This window comes from Colletes latitarsis, chromosome 9 (assembly GCF_051014445.1).
Source record: "Colletes latitarsis isolate SP2378_abdomen chromosome 9, iyColLati1, whole genome shotgun sequence".
Taxonomy (NCBI): Eukaryota; Metazoa; Arthropoda; class Insecta; order Hymenoptera; family Colletidae; genus Colletes; species Colletes latitarsis.
This window is the reverse complement of record NC_135142.1, coordinates 23,079,171-23,104,102: the sequence shown is the minus strand read 5'-3', so window position 1 is coordinate 23,104,102 and position 24,932 is coordinate 23,079,171. Positions and strand designations below refer to the sequence as shown.

The 24,932-nt window shown below is 40.7% G+C and overlaps 1 protein-coding gene and 1 long non-coding RNA gene across 3 annotated transcripts in view; both read left to right on the top strand.

The window, feature by feature from the left end:
• LOC143345786 (uncharacterized) overlaps positions 1–3,604 on the top strand; it is a 74,745-nt gene extending 71,141 nt beyond the window's left edge. The window contains exon 2 of the long non-coding RNA XR_013080313.1: positions 3,213–3,604. This is a non-coding gene — a long non-coding RNA (uncharacterized LOC143345786). The remainder of the gene's footprint in view (positions 1–3,212) is intronic.
• Positions 1–24,932, top strand: part of LOC143345783 (uncharacterized) — a 455,578-nt gene that overhangs the window by 120,818 nt on the left and 309,828 nt on the right. The window lies entirely within an intron of this gene.

Genomic DNA, 24,932 nt, shown 5'->3' with positions numbered 1-24,932 from the left:
ATTTAGAAAATAATAGAAGTAGTAAAGAGTATCGAATTATTTATTTCCGTCTTAAACGATGGATAAAAATATTTTCGAAAGCTCGAGGTTGAAAGCAGTAACCTATCTACCGGTTTGCTTTCTGTAATATTAATTTAATAACAACGATTACGAAACGAATTACCGTGGTCGATTTGCCTCGTTACGCGCAAATCGCGTTTCTTTTTAAACGTTTCAATTCCTGATGCGATTAGATTTTATCGTTATGTAAAAATTCTCACGTAACTAATGACAATCTTGATAACATTCATCGTTCAATTTTCCCATAGGCGAGGGAAGGAAAAATGGTTGCACGACAAGCATGACAATGTACGATAGTACGGTACACGATTCGATTTAACTACGTAGCCAGCAAATTGTGCTTTACCGAACCATCTACTAAGCTTCTGCTTCTCAGAACGGGTCATTAACGTATTTTCATATCTGCGAATACCCACTTACTTCATCTGATATGGTAGCTGCCTATTAAACTGATACCTAACACGGACTATGTAAAGCGCGTACGATCCGTGTTATGCTGCTCGATCGCGTGCAGAGATACGAGCGCACTCTTGCACTCGTGAAATTGCATTGCGTTCAGGAATTGACGCTTTTCGAAAGAAATTCCATTCAGAGCTTGAACTTACAACCAATTACGGTATAATGATTTTCAAATTTACGTAAGAGCAACGTTAAAAAATATTTATACGGAAATGCTTCTAGCACGATATATTTCTCGATATTAAAATCCGTAGACGAGTTACTTGCATGACTCATAGCTTCCACAAACTATCGATATATTCGTAATTTCGCGAAGTCAGCTTCTTATGAAAGCAATTTATCCGCTATCAAGGTTCCTCGTTAAACTTTATTTTCATAAATCAACGTCCTATCGAAGTTCATTGTAATCTTCCTAATTTTAATATTCGGAATAAGTCTGCATAATCTTGATCGTTATTCGTTGGAGTATTCGCCACCTACCAATAACATGACGATTCTACATCGAGTATTCCACGCGTACAACGCGACTGGATTCTGAAACATAGACGAATATGGTCATACATAATCATTGGTTGCATGTTAAGCACTTTTGCCTGTACCTCGGAAACTTATTTCTCAAATCAAGATACCGACGACGGTTTTTTCGTGACGATGCTATAAATCTACCGGACAGTGATTCGATACGTCGATAAGAGTAAACATCGTTGCAGAATCGTTAAAAGGACAATTCTTATCGTGCTCTCAATGGGTGCATTTGGACATCGATTCTCGATGCAGGTGCGTGTAGTTTCTTGTTCTATGCAGGTAGCGTTTGGGTTAGGTTAGTTCAGGTGGCTCAGGTGGTGGGATGCACGTGCGCAGGTGTTCCGATATTACCTGAAGTCTTCACGAATAGCCGGCAGCTCTTGACTCGACTCGTGATTCTCGTGACTTGGTTACGAATAATTTTAAACGCATTTGCCCAGATCACGTGTTTGCACACAGCTGCATCGCCGTTCAAGATGTTGTCTAGATGTTATCACGGTCGAAACTTGTGTTCATCCTAGACGTGTCAATTTTGTTCGGTATTCTAATTGATTGCTTTCGATCGCATCGACTGGTGGAATGAATTATTAGTGTATTCAATTCGTTGTGAATTATTGATCTTGTCTGTTCAAATACTCGTAGTTCAAAGTAGAAATAATGGTAGAATCGATGTCCAAAAGGGGAATTTAAAAACGAAACAAGAAATTATTTATAAAAACTTACGCCATTTATATGCAAAAATCTATGCTACTTTTAGCTGAAGACGATAATACAGTGGACTGTGGGTTTGTTGATACATGCTTTTCGTAATAACTGAGAATTAAATATTAGTTCCAGCAGCTTAATTTGCAAAGATTATTTCAATTGGTGGTTGTTAGGATGTAATTTTATGCCTTTGCCGTTGACAGAGTAATTACTCACGAGGAATATCATGGTGTGTGTACTCGGATGCAATAAGAGGTGCAAGAAAAAAATGTTGGCTGCACCTTTTATTTCTTATGAAACCCTACATCGCGATCGATTTAATCTGATTAGATCGAAGCTAGGAGATACGAAATTTACGATTTCACGGTTCGTAGTTTCGCCGTATTTTGGTCACTGTACCTTCATTTGCAATTCAGTGCGCAGCTGATTCCTCGATGTCCCCTTCGAGCGTATTTAAGTATACTTTATCTTCGTCCAATCGGGCAGGTGCAAATTACTGCGTTTGTATTTCCCCGGACTCATTTTGTCGCTGAGACGTCACCTTTGTGGCATCTAAAGATTTATTTCGTAAGGCTTGGTCCGATACGCGATATTAAATTAACGAACAATTATTTTGTTATCGACGTAAGAGACACGGTAAATAAATATTTGTCTATCGAGATTTCTGTCAAATTCATCACGTATTTAATGAATTTCTGCGGACGCAGAATAATTGTCTGTGCATTTTGAAACCTCAAAATCAAAGTCGCTTGGAAAGCAGTTTGGAGCACGGACTGCAACGACGAATATTTCTTTTATCGCGCATCAGTTTCCTCGAACGCTGTCCGAGGAATTTTAAGATTTGGAACTTGAGAACAGAGATTTATTTCAGAAGCTACTTCGTTACAACGTAGTCGTACTGCTCGAAATACCCGACTCGATGAATTTTATAAAACCTGAATTTTAGAACGAGTTATTTATTACTAAACTTATACCGTGCACATTTTACCGTGTCTCTAATAATAAATTACCAAGTTTCTTCGTTTAATTAGAACCTTTATACCGTGTATGGTTGACATAAATTTTCCACTGAGGAGCTAAAAAGATCCCAAGATTACATTTCAAAGAAAATAAACTCATGACTCTCGAATTTTAACGAGACTAGCTTCCAATCGTCTACAAAACAAAGTATCGTTTTCGTGGGCAATTCGAGTGGTTTGGCGTGGCGTGCGAACGCGTTGAAATAATTTACAAACGCGACCGTATGGGTTGCCATAAAGTGTTCGTCGTAACGTTACACAATCAGAGCCCATACTTCAAAGGCTAAACTTCGAAGGAATCTAACCCAGAATGTGACCCCCGTAAACGTCCAGAGACCATAAAAGTTCATCAAAAGAAACCGCAACCACGTCCATATCGATTTCGCACGAGGTTCCAATAAATCAGCCACGAGTTTCGCGTACCAACGTACCGTACGTTCACAGGCATGGACGATCACGAGATCCAGTCGACGGTGGAGTCGATCCTCGGGCCCGGGGTGAAGGTGGTGGATTGCGAAAAGAAGTCCAGCATGAGGGAGGAGGAAGTATTGCTGATAAACGGCGTACCGATTCCCCTCGAGGGCCCCGATGGCGTTGCCATTCGCGAAGCTATGATAACAGGCCAGGTGCCACCGTGCGATCTGCTCAATCAGATCCTCGTTAAGGCCGGAATCCTCAGGTATCATCGTGGATCCTCTTCAGCTAACTCTAATGCGGAATAAATTGCACTCGCGATATTATCCTTTGCCTTGTAATTTCCTGAAATTATTTTGGAACCGCCCTCTTACGATTTTGATTACATCGGGCACAGTTGGAAGCTGGAAAGATCATTTTCGAGTTAAGGGGAACACGTAAACTGTTTAGAGGCCTTTGAATGGCTGGGTGTAACGTTTGATGCAATGAGATTCGTAACTCCTTTCGGAGATCAATTTTTTTTATTATAGTATGTCTACTTGTATTCAGAATTTTTATTTTGGGTCCCTTTTTCAGACTCATATAGAGCTAATAATTGTAATTGTCGTGGTTTAAATTAATAAACTGTTGGGAGGAAGAAAATAGTTTTGGAAGGAGTCGCGAACCGTACTGGGTCAGACATTCTACTTAATCTTTTCACTGTCGAATTAATCAGTAATCGTGAAGCCTCGATGTTGAATTAATTTTACAATTTATTTTTCAATGATTATGCGTTGTAGAAGTATGGACTTTCTTAGAATGTCCAAGCCTTAATTTTGTTGATGTTTTTACTCAGTTTCAGAGTTTCTATTTATTGTAGTATGATTGCTATATGGGGAAATGTTATTCGAGAGCGGCAATCGAAAGGTTAATGATGATACTACATTCCTCTTTACTCGGGACTGATCTTTCTCTTTATAATATACCGGGTGACATTAATTTCTGTCGTTTAAGAGGCGTACAGTACATAAAACTCATACTCTTCTCCTCGACAAGCTTCTAATTACGTGACATCCAACTTTAGTATAACTTATGAATTAAATATTTATCAGAGTATTTTGAGAACAAATTTGCAATAATTTTTCACTTTGCCTTCTTTGCAATATATTATATTTTTATGAAGTCATGAATTTTGTTTTGTCATGACATACAAAGTCGTTAAATAAGAATAAAATAAAGTAAAATGTTTAAAATTTGTAATAGGTTATTTACTCGACAAAACAAATGACTATGATTTGAATATAATTGCGTCTTGAAAATGATACATGTAAGCCGTACGTGGCAGGTAGCGCGAAACGCTATAAAATAAGAATAATGAAGTGCGTTCCCTAGCGTTTCAGTCACGTGATACTTAGAAGCTTGTTACGAAGGAAAAGGGTTGATGTATAGCGTTTCATATTCTCTTTAAACAACAGTAATTAATGCGCATAGCAGATTAGCTGCTGAAGGGGAAATACTACAGAAACGTTTTTTAAAACATCGCACTATCATGATACCCTACGCGGACATTGCAGACAGTCTACGTTTACTGTCTTCCGTTTGTCATTAGCAAACTACGAATTTTACGCGTTTGATGTGGTATGCTGAAATCTGTAAAATAATTAATATTCCTACGCATAGACAAGAATTCTTAATCGTAAAAATTCAATAACCTTAGAATTATTTTAAAATTAATATACCAGAATCGAATATAGGGTCTAATTAAATTAGAATTTAACAGAAGTCTCGTAAATCACTCGGAAGTTTGTCGAAGTTAACCCCCAGAACTCATTTCGTTTCCCCTAAGTCTGGTACTTCGGAAGTTCGTCGACGCTCCGAAGTCTTCAAACCGCAACAAATTCTATTTACCGTGCCGTTACGTTCGAGAACCTTCGTTGCGTACTTGCTAAAAACATTTCCCATAATTTCGTCCGCTGTTCGCGTACGCGTCGAGAGCGGTTCGAGCGCTCGAGGATCCACCATGATACCCCGGTAACACGGAATGCTTGCAAAGGGCCCCGGTGCGACTCGAGACGTCCTTGAGCGTAAAATCGTCCATCGTGACGAAGGAGGAGGTCACCGTGGCACGGGGCGGAAAGGTCGTAGACGAGAGGAGTCGCGAGACCAAGGAAAATAATTTCTACGCCTCGTCGACCAGCGAAATATGGGAACCGGTGGGAATCGTTCATCGTCCCAGGAACATCAAACCTTTCGACAGCTCGGACGAGTCCAGGCCCAACTCGAACGCCAGCTCCGACCAAGGTTACACGACCAACACCAGCAGCAATCACGTCCTCAGGGAACCTGGTGGTGGTTCCTCCACGGTCGGCTGTCCGATTTGCGAGGATAACGATCCCGATTGCTCGCGTAGGTGTCTCGGAGGGCTCGCAGGATTGGGAACAAAGGTACCAGTACAGACGACCAACTCGGCGGTAAGCTACTCTCAATCTTGTTTCAAACTACCGGGGCAAACTCACGGATTTGCAAACGTACACAAACGTGGTCGAATTAATTCCGAAACTAAAAGCAATCGCAAATTGCAGAAATTTTAAACTTTACATAAAACCCACGTTAATTTGGGCATGCAATCATTTATACAGGGTGCTCAACCACCCCTGGGAGATTCTAGAGGCTAAAATAAGACGAAAATCAAGGATACTAATTTGTTGATTGAGTCTTCGTTAAGAAATTATAGGAACATTTCTGGCCACACAGTACATTTTCAGTAAAAAATTTTTTTCTCTAAAGTGTGTCGGATTTCGGGGGTATACATGTTGACCAAAAATGATTGTAATGGACTCCCGCAACGAAAAATAATTCTTTTAGAACGATTTGATTGTTTAATTTAATTTTGTTAATAACTTTTTAACGAAGCCTCAATCAACAAATTGATATTCTTGATTTTCGTCTTATTCTGGCCTCTAGAATCTCTCATTAAAATTTTTCCCAGGGGTGTTCGAACCCCTCTATTCAAGGAAATATCAACAAACCATTCGTTATTTATTATTACGAGGTAACGTCGTTGCTATTTATTTACTATGAAACGATCCTACTCTTACTTATCACGAGGACGATACTAAATAAACAGTAGTTTTACGATCAATCGTTTCACGCGTAAGCACGAAAATTATTATCTTCTCGTTCGTAAGTGTTTCTGTGCGCTTCCGAAGTCGTAATTAAATTCTTCATTGCACTTGATGCGCCTCGTTGGATCGAACCGCGTGGCACCGAACGAGCCATGCCGGAATTGATTTTTCATGCCACTAATTAGAAATTTCATAGATCGGGTACTCGTATCGTAGAGTTGCCTCGATTTTCGCGATCTTAACTACCCGTACGTCTCTCGTCGTCTCTTTCGCTCGTTCTTCGCCTAACTTCAGCCTGTTTGTACAAGCGGTATACTAATATAGCCGACAGGCCTCGGCTGTCCTTCTGCATTCTGTGGGAGCGAATAGCGCGAGATAGGAAAACCGCTTTGGCGAAACGAGTCGCCGCGTAAGTTGCCATATAAGCTGCTTTGTCGGCTCCTTCGCGCGGAAAGTTATCACCCTTGCTCGCTGGCTTTGGGTCACTTCGGATCTCGGAGACGATCGCGCGACACGTTTCGCGCGTGTTACGAGCCGGCTTAACGATTAAAAATTTCGTACGTTCGCGGGAGAATAGCGGGGTCCGAGGCGAGGCGATAAAATCGTCGACATTGTTCGTCGAACGTTCGGCAGCTCCTTTTGTAACGGCAACTTTGGACCAATCGATGCTTTTTACCGATTCTCCATACATTTCCAGAGTCAAAAAGGCGCCTTAAGGCTAAAATCATTTGCTTTCGGACCGAATCGCTTTTAAATCAAATATTTTCATTAATTTTTTCGCGACGGTACAGAAGTTCCTTCGATGTTTCCATAACAGCGTTATGTTGCGGTTCAAGAATATCTTTCTCGCGCCAAAATGGTTACCACAAGACAAATGCCCTTGGCGTTAGAATTGCTGCGGTTGGGTACTTTGTTCAGCGCGTATCAGCGCGATCGTTTGTAAGGTGGACCCTAAAATGGGAGAAAAATTGAGGAAGGAGAGTCGAAGGGTCCAGGGAAAGGCTTGTACGGTGACGGTGGACAGGTTTACGAGATATTTATTGCGTCCCGACACCCAGTTTAAAGCAATAAACTTAATCCCATCGAAAGGGTAGTGGTGCATGCTGGTTCGCCGAGGTACGTGAGAGGAGATCTTAACGACTCGTGTTTTTCCTTGTTCCGTCGGAGAGTGCAGAGGTGAGTCAATGGCGGATAGGTGAGCTGGTAGGTAGAGGCAGTCTGTAAAAAGGATTGGCTAGCTCGTGCCACCGCAAGCAAACGTCGCGATCGTCATGGATGCGCTGCGTGCTTGACAGACTGAGTAATGGCCTCCTCCGTTCTCCTCGTACGGAAATCTGGAATACCGGCAGCGACGTGTGTCTGTTTCTTTTTTTTTTTTCTTCTCTTTTCGTCGCGTTGATTGGGTGGAAACGAATCGACAAACCCGATTGGCAATTAATGGATCGCGACGGGATGTTTTAGTCCGGTAGATTCCCTCGACGCGGACGGGGGCTGACTAATTGTGATTCGATCTTCGGGCTGGACCGTCGTTCGGTTCGTTTGCGTCGGAGCTTTATTCGATTATTGAATATAAAGGGTGCTCGTTTGATTAGAAATGATTCGATAAACCGAGGAACAACGCCAGCCGAACGAATTCGGTACGCTTTAAAAACGAATCTCGGAAGATTGTCTCGATGCTAAGCGCGCAAGATGATCCATCGATCACGGTAGTCGAGTTTTAAAATTGTAACGAGCGATAGAAACACGAACTTTCTCACTCTCTAGAAACTCCAAATAGCATCTTAAGAACGACTATTCTATAAATTATATTTAACGCCGCGCCGGAGTGAAACCGTATTTATGAATTATTCACTGTTTTCGTAGCGGAACGATTTATTCCGACAATACCTAATTGGCTGTGGCGCGGTTCTCGCAGTCTTAGATAGGATCGTTCCAGCCAACTTGAAACGGTTAGTATGTGTTTACGCAAAACACGAATTTATCGTTGTTCTCTCGAGGGGAAAATAAGCAATAAAAAGGCCGAGGAAATTATATTATTTGTATTTGCTGCACGCGTAGCGCATGAAACTTTTACGGGCTTCTCTTTTTGCGGGCACCTCGGTCGAGTACGCTCGACAGAAGCTGTTGCAGTCGCATCGCAGGGAACTTTTATGATCCTGAATTTCCTTTCTCCGCGGCGCAAATCGAATTAACAAAGACGAATGCGTCGCGAAACTTTCCAGCGCGTCGCATTGTTGCTGTTTTAATCGTAGAAGATATTTAAACTTTTTTCGTTTCTTTTCCACCCCGTTATTCTTGCGTTCATTTTTAACGAAAAAGTGTCATCCATCTTGCTAAAATTCACTTCAACGACTATTACAAAACTGAATATGATGAATAGGCGAACGTCTTATGGCCTGAACGTGATTAATGATGTTTTAGCGAACGCAAAGAGTTACGAAGAAACCCGACGCGATACTGTACACTTTTATATTAATGTCACTTTCACGATGTCGGCTCCAAAATCATCAATTTCATCCAAACCGAGTCTCGTTTAAAAGCGTATTATTGTTAACCTTTCGGTTAAGAACAATAGTAATTTATTTTTACGGTTTATAGATCCGGTGATACTCTCGTTATTAGAGGTTTCCTCGGTTCGAATCGCGAAACTCGGACACTTTGTATAATCAGACATCTCGAACGACAACCTTCTGGTGCGCATCGCATTGTTCTGTCACAATTAAATGTATCCCCGAGACATCTCGACCGATGTATATTGTCTGACACGCTTGAAGACACGCTTATATGCACCTGCAATTGGATGACTGAGCGTAGGACGTAATATATCGAACCGATGATAATGATACATCCAGGAATTCTGCGCCACGCCCCTTTGATTTGCATAGAATTAGTTACTTCCCGGTTCGTTTCTTTGCCGTGTTCCTGGCGACGTTAAGCTCCTGGTTGAATACAATCGCAGCCATTGTATCGGAATTTTTTGGCTCCGCGCGAAGAAACGAACGCTCTATAAATTATAACGACCTCCTTATAAATCATCGGTGCGAATATAAAATATTGTTCTATATTTTATTAACAGGACCCGTTCGTGCTTAGTCTGCCAATAGTTTAAGAGGGCTTTTAACTGTGATTTTGTATCTTTGAATCTACTTTATCGATTAATCTTCTTTCACAATAAGTTATCTGCAATTGGTAATACTATATCAACAGTAGGTTTGTTTAACCGATAGTTGATAACAGGTTCTCTACTCTATCGACTGATAGCAAAGCATATATATGTGGGTGGCCGATAAAGAAGGTTCCCTTGTTACCTCTGACGGTAATATAGGACGCGAAATGTAGTTACAGGTAAAGTGGACCTAGTATCAGAGGCGAGATAAAGAATAGACGTACCATCGTGCACGAAGTACAGGATAAATCTAATATTTTATGATTAGATCTTGTTGATGCCGAACTGAAGTACCGATCCCATGATAAATGATCGTGTAGCGCACTCGGCGTTTACACATAGCGACTCTGAAAACCACATTTAACGCAGAAGTCGATAAATGTAGTACATGTAGAAAACTCGTCTATCGTTCTATCATACTTATCAGTCTCAACGATATTATATACCATCCATTCTTGTTGCTATTTTATAATGTATCCGAATATAAATAACGAAAACCAAGACGTTAACATAGAGGCAAATATTATATATTTACTTCGGAGTCCACTAAAGAGTCACAGCGTGCAAACTGCGCGACAGTTCTCAAATTTCAAAGTGACAGGAATATGACATCGTCCAAAACGTGATCAGCCTACGTGTGGTCACCTTAAATGGGATTATCCCCGTTTCTTGAGGACCGTAACATTTACCTCTAGTGACGACTTGACGTTCCTTGTGCCTTGTTTCGAGGTATGTGCTGGCTCTTGATCTTCGTGCATAAATATGCAAGTATTCACGGACGTTCGTTTTATTTCGTCCGTGTGTAACTGTCTGTTTATGCTGCGTTGGGATGCCAGAGATGGTTTAAGCTTCGTGTAAGATAGAGGTATATTAAATAATGATAGGAGAAACTTTGTATTTCAAGGTGTTGTTCTTTCCTAAACGAAGGTTCAATGTTTTTTTTTAGATAAATCGATTCGAATGTAAAAAATAATTCTTACGTGGTCCATAAATATGTAACTAAATGCGTGCATATTGAGAATTATTTAACTGCAGTCGTTAAAATATTACTTGGAAACATGTAACCGCGACGTCGGATTAAAAGGGGCGAAAGAGAGGATTACCTAACAGGACAAGTATTAATTCAATTAAGTCAATGAGTTATTAACGCAATATTGGGACTGGGGTCTCTAATGGACCTCGTGCTGTCCTCGAAGGGTTAAGTGAGATTATAAATTAAGGATTAAATAGAGCCAGGTCAGTGAAATAGTCTCATTCGCTAAACCGTCGCCCGTTCACCTCGCTTCTATAAAACGAATGAATAAATCTCGCTAGTTTAGAGGCAGCCAAAAAGTTCCATTGTATTTTAAGCAAAAGAATTCAGTGCGACGGTGAACGAGTATATCGTTTAATTAAAAACGAACAGTTGGAACGTGAAACCTGAAGTCGTGAAGAGGATCAGAACGGTGTTTACTCCTCGATAGCCTTGAGCAGCCACTTAATTTTGCGCCGCGGATATTAAAGTTTGACTAAACACTTTAGGACCGTTGAACGGGTGCCGATCGTTCAGTTGCAATTCGAGTAGAAGGATCGAAAATCAGAACTATTCTCGTCGATTGAACGGGCATCGAGACCAACAGCGCGAGAATTTTCGACAAAGTGAGAAAGAAATCAACGATCGTCGGGTTTACGATGTCGATTACACTCCTGGGCGGGGGCGGATTTTCACGTGGCTCGACCGATAGCGGGGGCGGACAGGAAATGGGAATCAGAAAACCGATCGATAAATCCAATTAAATTTCGTAACGCGTCCGCCTGGGGTAGCAGAGCGGGCAACAGTAACGGCCGTCTGACACCCACCAAATTGCATTTTATGCGCGACCGAAGAACTGCTCTGATGCGTTCACCGGGGGCCCCATCTTCGTGTCGTTGCGACGATACGCTGCACGGGCTGTTTGTTTTTGTAATTTGCGAGTTAGGTTTACTTTGATAATTCGTCGACGTGTTTTTCTCGATACGCGAGCCCACCTCTCACCTTCCCCACCCCCTTGTTGCGAAGGTTAGTTTAATTGGCAATTTATTTAGCGACGAATATTTCGTTCTATCCGTTGGCCCGGGACCGGGGCGATGTAAAATATTTGCGCCTTGATGTTTTTCATTTTGCCGGCACGGGCTCGATGAAAGTCAAGCAGATTCGTTTAAATAACGTAACGGCGTATAAAATAAAAACGTATACACGATTCGAAACGCTGAAACGCAGTTTTCGTGACAGAATGACGAACGAATTAGTGGATTTTCGCATTAGCCTTCGAGGCTGGAACGTTAGAATATAACGTTCGCGTTCGATTCAACTCGGACGTGTGAATTTGTTTGTTTTTATAATTAGAGAGACGAGAAACATTCGGAAGTTATTTTTAAAAAAAATTCTGCGTAAATTTCCCCGTCGCGAGGCAGCGTGTTTTTTTTTTCTGCAACGTTACGTCTGTTTCGAAAGAACGAGCTTTCTCTGTGAAAACTGAAACAATAAATAAAGGAAGCTTAATTGTACTTTGTTGATTAATAGCGAAGCATGCTACAGCGGTTGTTGTTGCGAATGCATGGAATTGTATATCTGGCTGGCGAACCAGGGACTTTATAGGGAATTGTTGCAACAGATTGTGGTTTCCTAAAACAGTTCCAAGGGTTTTCGAAATAAATTGTACCATGGCGCGTCATAACGTCCCGCTACGCACAACATCGTGTAGTAACTTGTACCGGTTCATTGCAGACGCAGGAACTATGTTGTATTGTTGGAAAACAACCCAGTAAAGGACAGGGGAGAACTTTACATTTAAATAAACGCACAGCGAATTCTCCGACCCGTGAAATTAACTTTCCCGATTCTCTAACGATAATGCATCCGCTGATTTATCGCGTGCGATTTTCTTGGATCGCAATTTGAAATTTTTACGTAATCTGCGTTCCTTATTCGAATCAAAGAACGATCTGTCAAACGCTTTGTGTAATTTAAATTGCATCGTTTGGATCCTCCGTAGCAAAGAACAAAACGTAAGTTTTTATTTTTTATTGATATCATAATTATAGTTTCGAGTGTGTATCAAAAGTCGACTATATGTGTGGTTTAATTTTAACACGGATGAATTTAATTTGAATTTAAAATATTCTCAAAGCAGCCTCTCGTACGTCATATAAATTTTGTCACTTTAATTCTTGGTGTAACTATGATGGAAATGCTTCTAATATTTAGATTAGAATATGTAGAGTAGACTACATGATTGCTTGCAAGATTTGCATTTCGTTTGTTCGTTAAATATATTTAATAACTTATTGCATCGAGAAGAAACGACTCTTTCGGGGATATTTAAATCATGATCGTGATTCGTTGTCGAACTCTGTACACTGTACAAGAAAAAAAATGGTGAAATGCAAATAGAGAACGCACATGCAACGAACAGGGCGTCGATCGTAATTGGATTCGTGATTGCCTCCAACGCGTTGATAACTTTTTCACCAGCCGCCAACCGATTATTCTGGATATCGTCAGTATTGCGTTCAAATTCGCCTGGCCCGTCCTACAACAATTGTAATCTGATCGTTGTCGGAGTTTACATTAATTGTTAGGGCACTCGTCGATTGAAATAGAATGACTCGCGAATTTGCGATCTGTCGTGTCAAGGATGTGGATAGAAAAACTTAATCGCTCAGAAAATTTTCTTTATTTTCACAAGATATGGATATAAAACGCATTAAAATTATAACACGTGACCTTCTAGTAACAAGAATCGAACGTCGCTATTCTAACAATTTTAATAAAGAACGGATGATAAAAGATATTGTAGAAGAATGTTTAGTATACAGGAGGTTATTTAGATACAGATAATTGAAAATGGACCCAGATCGCCGTGGCCTTTACAAAGATTCTCAGCAAATTTCAATTTGCATCTGAATTCTTATAGAAGACGTAGATGACACAACTTCGCCCACGGAGATAGCACTTTGTTCGAAACTACACGGAGGTTCTCGGTTTCAAAATTAACATATTCATGGCTGCGTCGAGAAATATTTGACGCACCAACTACAAGTGTTTTATTCAATTTAGCTACGGCTCGCTTATCGTATTATCAAGATTATACCGCCAAGTTTCGAGCAGTCTCGTCGAGTGCTTTGCCTTTCGTCGACGTGTGTCGAAAATTTGAAATATTAGGTTACCGCGGATGAGATGCACGAATTTTGAACGAACCTTTCGACGGGGTTTACGTTTGCCGAAAACAGTATTTACGGTCCAAGATATTCGATACGAATATTTCCCTACCGATTTTCTTACCAAAATTCGAACGTTTGTTTTTCAAGAAAATATCAACTATGATATTTTCCATCGAATTGTTTCACAAATAAATGTTTACAGTTAGTTCGAATCAAAGTGGAATTCTTGATTCTTCCGTATATACTTCTATTAAAAACCGATGGAACACGGTATCGATATTTAAACGCGTGTTTCCGAGGCTTCTCTGTTTTTCGACGATTCTGTGGAATCGATTTGTTCCTACCGTTCGGCTGATCTATTAAATTCCCCGTGGAACTTTCCGCAAATGGAGGTCAGATTTATAGGGAGTCCGGTCCCGAAACTTGTGCTCGGTTTGCAAATCGCGCGGACGAAAATGCGCTGAAGCTTTACCGTGTTTTTACGATATCCGCGTTCGAAGTTTCGTGTTTTTCGTAAATTATTGCGACCATCAAAAATTGAATCTGCTATCGTATGGAATAAAAAATCTATAATTCAGCGAGGTTTGAACGCGCACGTGCGTGGAAAGAATTAAAAATTAAAAGATTTTTTAGAAAGATTAAAAAAGAAAATGTAAATGTAGCAACTGCAGTCTTTTTACGTTTCGATTTTATTAATGAATATTAGAACGATTTTTAAAATACCCTACTTTGGCAGAGGACGAATGAAGTACAATCATTTTAGATAAAACGAAGATATTATATTAATTTTGCAAAAGCAAAAATCCTCTTATAGACGATTTAGTGACCGTAATTCTAGTCTGGGTGGTTCAGGCACGGGGAACAATAAATATCCGGATATCGACTGGAGTCTGACGCGATTTCGTGTTACCCTCGATCGAGGCTCACGCGTAACAGCTTGTTCGCCGCTGTTTTCCCGTAGCTCACCTAGATTCCATTTCCACCGAACTATTAATACGCGTTTCCGCGTCCAGTGGTCTAGGTGGAACCAGCAACTCGGACCGAAAACCAGAAATCAGTGGTCTCCTGAGCATCGTTCGCGGAGGAATTTCTTTTCCAACGAGTTTTCCTCGCCCTTTCGATCGCGATCCACGCGGCCGGCTTTGACCCTCGCGTTAAAAATAGAGAGAGCTTTTCTCGTCGATCAGTCGGTGTCGATCTCTCGTCATCGAGACTCGAGACGTGACCGTAGTCGTGCAACTCGAATTTTCTCCGACGAAAAAGTGATTCTAAATTAACTCTCGCCCTAATAAATGTTTCTTCCATATTATTATTGTTCTTACAGTGTCGCGTTTGTAAATGTCTCGTGGAATTCTGTAGTGTTCGATGAATTAATTGTGATGCGTGGCGCGAACTTGGGGTGAAATGTCTGAGAAGGAGTGGTAGCAGAAGGTTCATCTTCAACCCTTCGATGCTACCACTCACGGATTCTTTTCTTTTTCATGTCAGTACATAACAAATCTATTTGATTGCGTAATAGGTTAAGAATATTAAATACTACCAATTTTATATAGAATTTTCTTGATTAATACGTGTCTCATTTTGTTCTATGAATTCAAGGTTTTTCTTCGTTAATCAAGAATAAACGAACAATTGTTATTCGAGATTTTTACGTAAGAATTTTGTCTCCGCTTTTGACTCACCCTGTGTTTTCGACGATAGTTTCGACACGATTAAATATTTTGTGAATTCTGTTGGGGCGTAATTAAGATGCTTAAATAATTACGTCACATTACAATTTTAACTTCCACGCTCGTTATCCCACGCTTCTCGTCGCGATTCTTCAGTTCTTTTTTCTCAAGAACGATCAATAAGGTGAAGAGCCTACCTACTGACCTACCTCACTTATTGTTAGGTATTCACACTTGTATTGGGTTGCACTAATTGCTCGCAAGGTTCCTCTTTACACCAGATTAAGGATCACTTGTACTTTCTTGTTGACACAGAAGCAGTGACATTGATCAATGAAGGGGGCTCTGTTCCTCGCGACAGTGCTCAGCCACGCGTTCGATGTCAAAACACTGAACGACTTCGAGTACGAGGGGCTTTATACATTTATCACGCATCAGAGATTTCTTTTCTCATGGAAATTATTTTTCCCGCCGCTTAAACGATCTTCTATACGAGATCGCTTTCCCGTTGACGCGAATTCATACGATTGAGTGCCTCGGAATTCTATCAACAGAAATGCGTTCGTTTTAACGGTCGAGTTAATCCATCGAATAAACGAATATTTATTATTCAAATATAAAAAGGTGGATGTTACGTAACTAAAATCATAACAAAGTTATATCAGACGATATGCCATTCAGAGGAGTACACACATGTTTTGTACTATAAATGGAGTTCTGCTATATCTTAATAAATATAAATGAACGTTTACGACCGTCCTCTATCTCTAACCGACGAAAGTTTGTCGATGGGATGGTTGTATCAAGGTCGCGTTTACGCCAGGTTATTTTCCCGATCGTGAAAATGGAAGGAAAACACTCGGCCCGAAGAGCAGGTAGTTTCCGAAAAAATGCTCGTTTCTGGTGCTCGTAAATGATAGAGCATGGGGTCGGTTTCGATAAGTGACCACCATAAATCTCTCTTCCTTCTCGAAAGCCAACGAGAATCGTCTGCTTCCTTTTCCTCCCTGCAGCTCTTCGATGCTTTCGTGTTTCCTGGTCGGACGCTTTACTGGCAAATAGCTGCACGGAACCAGATTTATCGATTTGCTGTTGCTGGACAACGGGGTTTCGTGTCGCTATTTGCTGGACATGAAACTTTTCTTTCGATAAGATAGGATTTCCGAGTTCTCGGGATTCTTGCAATGGCACGGGCTGGCTGGTTTTGTAACGATTGATTTACAATACGTTCCCAAATATTCACGTCGCGTTTTGGAGATATCGCCATTGTATCGTGTACGATAGTCTATCAGTTAAAGGAGAAATTTAATTTTTTAGTATACCCCATTATATGCCTAGTTAGAAAATAAAGAAAAGAATTCAAAGTTCGCTAAAATAAATAGGAAAATTATTTATGTAAGCTAGAAAGAAAATCTACGAGTCCATAAGATAATATATTAAACAATTTACCTCCATTTATAAATTTCAAGAATTTCGTTTATTGTGTTATAAAACTGTTTATAGAATGGGTGTGAGTTTGTGATCATGTTTTGCACAATTATTCGAAATTATTCAATTGAGCCTGTTTGTCCGTAATTGTGAATGCAGTGAATATTCGTGATTGTGAAGTTTGGGGTGAAACAATAATATGGAGGAAGGAGAGTCCAGTGAGGAAACATTGCCGACAATTTATGGAATTATGATCGCGTTTCTCACTTGCATGCTTGGCTATGTTTTATGGGTAAGTATTACTTGCCATGAAAACTGTACAAAAGATCCAAATCAGATTTTTAAAACAAAATATATTTATACATACCTAAATTGAAGAAAAACAACTATATATACAAGAAGAACAATAAAGTACAGATCTTTATAACGTGTAATTAAAGCTTCGAATATAAACTAGAAGTTGAGTGAACCGATTAGTTGTCGTATGAAATTACATTCATTAGTAGTTAAAAGTAACATAATGTTCAACATTAACGAGAAATTTGCGAATCCCCGTCGGTGAAATTTCATCAAATGTATTCTGGATTCGTATCTTTTGATATATAATTTCCCCGATTGAAGCGAAACAGCGTTTATCGACAATTATTTCCACGTTTGAAGTCAAAGCGCCATTCGGCGGGTCCACTTAAGAGCCCGGTCTGCCTCTTGTTTGGCTAGGCCACTCAATATCGTCGGCATTGTTTGCGGTAATCGTCGCTCGCATTCGCGGCATCAACTATAATCTGCAGACTCGCATACATTTGGCGAATGCTGACTCGGGGACGCGTTGTCCGTTAAATTATGGCCGCGTAATTAAGATGCGAGCCGATTGTTTCATCTGCTCCGCCATCGGGGTCCGGGGGTTAACTTACATTCCAATACCAGGCAATATTAGCCAGCCGCTCTCGTGCTTCGCGATTTATGCTTTCGACGGTCTTTTGTTCCCCGGTAATTGATTGCTCGATGATTATTCGATCCGACTACTTCAATATTATTTAATACCTTATATACGAAAATCAAAATATATTTAATCATACATGCATCTCTGTATAGACAAAATAAACATGGAAGACAACGTTAGTTATAGTAGTTGGTATAGCCATCGGATAGAGGATGAAATGCCCTTTAAGATGAGCGTTTGTACGAGTCGATAGCGTAATTAGTTCCGGAGATATAGCGATTTTAGTTTCAAGTCGATGCGGTGGCTAGTTCCGGAAATATAAGGGTTCGAAGCGTTTGTTTACTTTCTTACTACGGCCTAGTCAAGGTCGTTGACCGGCACGTGACTCGTAGTAACTAGGTCACTCGGCCACTCGGTCACGAGTCACGTGCGAGACAAAGAGGTCCGGCGCGACGCGACAGACGGAGACAGCGATAGTCGAATTAAGAAAAATTACCTTATACATAAATTACGATATCTCGAAAACGGAAAGTCCGATCGACAAAAACCAAAAGCCACCTTAAAGGGGAAGCTTTGCTGCTGCTAACGAAGGCTCAATAATTAATAAAACTCTAATAGTTTCGGAACTGCACGCGTCTAAAGTTTTATGATTTTTAATACGCGTTAGTAGGCCTTTCGGAGGCGCCGAGCGAGATCGTAGTCGAATTAAAGAAATTACCTTTCACATAAATTATGATATCTCGAAAACGAAAAGTCGGATCGACGAAATTCAAAAGCCACCTTAAAGGGGAGGCTTTGCCGCTGCTAACGATGGCTTAATAATTAACAAAACTCTAATAGTTTCGGAACTGCACGCGTCTAAAGTTTTACTACTTTCGATACGCGTTACTAGACTATTTTTTTATAAATATTAATACCTTCAAGCAAATTATTTGGATAATTTCATTCTACTAAATGTTTTTGACATTATTAATAATAATTATTTCATAAAATTTCCTTTACTTTGATAGTTTGTTAGACGTTCGAAATACCTTTGTGAAAAAGGAAGAAATACAGATTCATAAAATATATAAATGTAGTTTGTTGGTAACAATCAAACTATTACACGATGTATGGAGTATTATAAACAATTTTATTTATAGAAACTATTATAAATTCGCAGCCATTAGTTCGGTGTTACTCACAAAGAACTTTTCATCACAGATCACACTGATTATTAGGTCTCACTCGAAGCAACCTTCTCGTGTAGAGACCCTTTCACGTTCTTAGAATCTAGATTGCTAAACTAAAGAGATAGAAGGAAATTGAAGTTCCTTCATCGGACATATTCCGGACCAGTAATCTTCGGTCGTTCACTTTGTTGCGAACGCGCTCAGTCCCGGCGCGCGGATAGTTAACTATCGTTGGACCGTCGCGTAACAAACAATGCGAGTTATGATCAGAGGCGGGGAACACGTGTCATAAATCGTGCCCGGAGTTGGCGCTAACACGGTTCGGTCGTTAGCAACAAAAAGTCGCGATGAGGTACGGTGTACGCAATCAGCTAGCAGAGTCAATGAAGAGCGCCGCGCGCTGGTTCTTCCTCTCAATCTCGCTCTAATCGAGCCGACGAAAGTGGATCGAAGAAACGAATTGCCCGGCTAACGATCTCTGCGGCTTGGATCCCCCTGGAGGACAGGGAAACTCCATTCGATCGGGGCCGCGGTGGTGCGTTGAACACTCGACGCGAACCCGCCGCCTGCGTTCACGCGTTCGCTGGACGATCGCGCTCGTTACACTCTGTCGGCAATCAGGCCGTGCTGCGGTCTGGGTCAGGTGTGCAGAGAGGAAAAAAAAGACGGCAGCAGCGGCGGGGTGGAGAGGGGGGCGAGATAAAGTGCAGATTGCACGTCGGGGAAAAGCAGTCGCGCATCAAAGAGCGATTAACCCCCTCGCGCGCCGTGGAAAAGGAAATCCGTCGTTCCCGGCGAGCCGCAAAAAGGGGATCGTTATATGTTTTTTCGATACGCGACGCCGGTGTTCCGGTCGCGGGATCGCCGCGTACGCGATTGAAAACTGACGAAGTATTCTGGCGTCGTTACAGCGTCGATATTGTTTCGACGCCCCCGCGAAGCACCGCGAGAATCGTCCCCGGACAGCCGTGAAATTTGTCGAACAGGCGTCCATTATTTCCACGATTCGATACCGCGTCGTGTCCTCTTCAATTTGGGACAAGGTTTCTCTTTGAATGACAATTTTTCTCGAACCCCTTAAAACGGAATTAAGTTCTTACGTTTTTGAATAGTTGCTCTAATATGGAATACCTTTCTTTTGTACGCATGTTTCACTTGCTTGCAGAACTTTTATAAGCACTTAAATCGTATCAATTTATAGGAAATTTTATGCTCATTTGACTGGTAGTCAAATTTAAAATATAATGACGGTTTTTTTACTGACTGAGATCCTCATTTTCCATATTACGCTCTAGTGTTCGTAATATGGAATATCATAACATATCTGACCCTATGATTTAAAAAAACTACATCGTAATTTCAGTAGACTATGAATTTATTTAAAACGTCGACGCAGCGTACGGAAAATTTTTAACGAATCGCTTCATTGCCTCTCGGAGATTCTATCAACGTCAAATCAAGAGAAATCGTCTCTATAAATCTATATAATATTCTTTTCAGAAGGCTATAACTCTGAACGTCAGGTCGACAGAAAAACAGCTTTAAAGTTTCCAGTTATATTATGTGATCTATATAACATTCTTTTCAAAAGGCTATAACTCCTCGAAATCTTCGAGTATCGCCGTAAAATTTTAAGAGCATAATTTGAAGATCTTAAGGGTCGTAGTAAAAGAGTAAATAAAAGAGTCGATTTTTCATCCGAACAAACCAGAAATTTCATTTAAAGTTTAACGTTTATTTAAATCGTTTGGTTTCCTTATTCGGTCATAAAGAGTAACAAATGGTGTATGAATGATATTACGTTTAGTGCCGTATATAGAAGGAGTAATATTCTCGGTTGGCGAAGCACTGATGAGTCTTCTAGCGAATCTAGGGCGAAATGCCACAATATTTTTCCTTTACCAACCAAGAATATTACTTTCTATACGTACGGTATTAATCTTTACGACGAACGAATAATTCTTGTTACCTCGAGCATCCCCAAATTTCTCGTGTATTTTCGTTTAATGACTATTCTGAATATCTTGTTGTTAATTTCAATTCGAACCTTGCTCGCCATAATATTAAACGCTTATATAATTATACGAATATTACCTATTTGAAAGAAACACTTTAAAATATGAATATTACTCATTACGTATCGTTAATAGACTTTCGATCCACGGGAAGCAGTTAAATGCGTATCCGAAGGAATTAAATTTCGTTGGCAAATATTTATTCGATGAACGCGTGCGTAGGTGTACACATCGATTGCAAAATGTGAGTTATTTGATGCGTTTCCCAGCGTAAATTAGGGAGTACAAACAGGAACGAATCTCGTTTCACGTTTGTTGTTTCAGTCATTATACGCCAGCGATATAATGACTGTAACAGATTACGATATTATGCATGTTGACACTGTCGTTATCATAATAACGTTGTAACGCGTCGGTGGGGGAGCAGAATGTAAAGACCAGTTGCTAACAGAAGGCTGCAGATGTTCACAGATAATTAGGCAAAATCAACACGGTCTGTTATGAAGCACATTATTTAATCTATACATAAATTAATGCACATTGTGCACGGGTTTAAATAAAATTTAGTATGCATTGTGCAGTGTGTTTACAATAATGTCTGGCAGTAATGTCACACACTATGGAGGAAAAGCAATCTAAAGCGTTGCGATGAAACCTTTATCGTGCAACTATTTACTGCCTACGAAATTTGTCAGATTGGAATATTATTTATTTATGTAATCACGACTCTAAAAATTTTCTCTTCTTGTCAAGTTTAAAGTAAAACTACGATCATTATCAGTCTCTACCAAAATCGTGTAGCAATTGAGAATGAATTTTATACAAAAATTTGTTGTAATATTGAGTTATCAGAACCAGCAGGGGTGGCTCAGAATCTCTGTCGAAGAATTTTTAGTCACTGCAAGAGAAATTCGATAAATTTTAATTTTCATAGCTTGATCAATTTTCCTCGACTGTCATGCCACTCACGTTACATCGTGGCTGACCTCTCGAATCAGAGAAGCCTCGAACTGACAGTTAACGGACAGTACAAACCAAGACCTCCCTTCGTCTCGCTCGTAACTTTTGTAAATACAGCCGGTCGCAATTAATTCGCACCCGCGAAACAACGAACCTGACTGTAGTTAATTTCACGAGCGTTGGCCAGGAAACAGCGAACCCGGATAGATCTTGAGACACTTATAAGCGTCTGCTCGAATCCCGAGAAGTAGTTAACCGTTTCTCAAGTCGCTGGAGTTCCATGACGCCGAATGGATGCATCAGTAGGTTATACGCGATGCCTTGGCCATTATCGTAATGTCATAATGACATGATATTATGGGCTACATTATGGGCATCGATCGTTTGCTGACTGTAATTACAGACCAATGCGATGCTACACGCAGAGTTGGAATATGATTATTATCGCCAGTCCGCGCCTATAGTGTAACCGAGCGTATACTATGATGAATCCGCGTGCTGTAATCCAGCGATAGTTACAAGTAGCAATTCGATTTCTACGATAATACCGGGGGACAACGTTGGGCGTTATGTTTTATATTTTTAAACGATGCTTAAATTGAAACTGAAATACAATTTCTTCTACCGTGGTTTCTATTTTGTTGTTACAACGAATTTTGTAATAGCCACAGTAGAAAATCCATTATATCAGTCAGTTTCGGTTCGCTCGTTCAGGGTCGAGCGTTCTATTTCTTAATCGGGTCTGTCTGGACTGCTGCTTCTCGACTCTAAATAGAATACTCGCAGAAATCGTCGAGGTTCGTTGCTAGTACCAAAGTCTACTTCTGTATTTTTAGAATGGCTAAGAATATCGCTTCGATACATAACGTCACTCCACGGGAGGAATCCGAAACGTTCGAATTCCTTGAGGAAACTGTGCTACGAAAAATTAGGATCTCAAAACGATGCTTTTAGGCTACTCGATTTTTTCAAATTAAATATTGCTTGAATTTCTTCGAGCTTAACACGTTCCTAGAAATTAGCTATCTTGTCTACACGTACAACGACGATCATTTTGATACATTACGAGCACGTCTTCCACAGTCTCCATTTCAACAGAAGACGTTTCTTTGCGCGGCATAAGCGATCGTTTGCAGTGCTGAAATTTTACATTCCCATTTCTCCCAGTTTCTTCGCGACTGTCGCGTCCATTCGAGACAGCAGAACGCAAATAATAATTCTAAAGAAACCGTTGAATATTTATTTGCCAAAATAAATACGACAGAGTTTCGACATAAGTATGTATTTAATCAATGCCGTTTTACAAAACAAAAATGCTGTTTTTAGCTTGACGGTTTTCTGCTGACTGAGCTTGATGCTCAGAAAAGAAAACGAGATGCTCAGGAGGTGCAATAAACAAGTGTTCTCAGGTAGTACAGACCTTTGCAAGGAAAGGGACCAATGGATACAAATTTTCATTAAAAATACATGCAATGCTTATTATCAACGGAAACATATATGATATTGTCTGCACGATAAAATAATTCCATCGCTAATGGCGAACCTCGATCAGATTTATCGGAGTTTTCGTCGCAACGGTGCACGCGATTCCGACCGAAATCACGAGCACGTTGACGCAATCTCCGATCTTGACGGGGAATAAAAGGGAAACGCCGGGGAAGCATCGGTATCTAGGACAATATATCCGCGAAGAGAGTTTCCCTAGGCGATCAGGACGTCGCCTGATATCGTGTCTTTACGATCGAACTTGGTTCGCGATCGCGTAGCAGTTTTATTTATATCGTTGAACGGCATAAAGCGGCGATTTGTTCGATGCCTTCCGCCATCGCTGACGTATCCGTTTCCGGGCACGGTGTTCCTCTTCTGTACCTCTCGTTTCCCGCGAATAATACAGCTGCTACCGCGGAACTTCTGTTTGTCCGACGGATCCTCCAAGTTTACCCCCGGGGGACGACGATCGAAGATTTTTCCGCGCTGCCTGCCGTGATTTAGAGGAGTTCTTCGCCGCTTCTTCGCGGTTCTCGTCATCCACGCGGCGCGGAAATCTAAAAATTGAACATTTCCTGCCCTACTGATGTATCCACGCTCGCGTTCGAGCTCTCTTTACGATCGATTTATTCTTTCGTCTTTTTGGGGGCAAATAAGGTTTACACGTCCACCACGCGACAATTTGGAATTCATTCCGTGTACCGCGATGTCGATCGTGGTCGACCAAATTCGGCTGCAAAGTCGAGGGTCGATCGATCCGTCGTTCCGCTCGCACGCTCCCGAATAAAGCAGTTTTAATCGCCTTTGGCGTGCCCTGATCAGCTCTGACATTTTCCCGACGATGTAACCGGACAATCTTGGAACGTACGACTGCGATGGACTCGATGCGGTGCGCAGTAACTTCGGATTACTTACGGAGCGGAATAAAACGTTACGGTGGTTTTATTTCGTACGTCGGGACTTTGATAAATCCGCGATGGCAAACGTCTCGCAGACACGAGTGTCTTTCGTTCGGATTCGAGCGTGTAAAACGAACGGATAAACATCGTGCAAAATTTACGACGTTAAAAGTTAAGATCCAAATGACGAGATAATTTTATTGTCCGAGTTCTTCTTGTGAAAGAACTGGCGTTCGTTTTCGTAGCGTGTATACACACCCACGCACAGACCAAAAATAATCACGTGTCTCTGGAAGAGACTGGCATTAGCTAATTTCAGGAATTCTTTTCACGTGTAAACGAAATTGTAAAACAAGTTGTTGAAATTTGTATTCATTGGTGCGGTCTCCTCTCTTGCAAAGGTTAATACTCCCTGAGGACACTCGTTTATTGTTAGCAGAAAACTACATTAATTAAGTACATACTTAGGTCAGAACTCTGTCGCATTTATTTAGCAAACACATATTCAACACAAGTAAAAACAAATTCGTAACGAAAGGGAGTTGACAATCGATCTTTGTGAAATAAACACTCTTGGAAGAAATCGTTGTTTACACGTTCAATTTCCACGTTTCTATCGAGTTCGTTCACACGCGAAAAATTATTTCCGAATGTGTAGAGCAAGGAAACAGAATGATCGTATTGCAAGCGAGCCGGATGTTCGAAACGAAAAGCTTTTCAATTTTC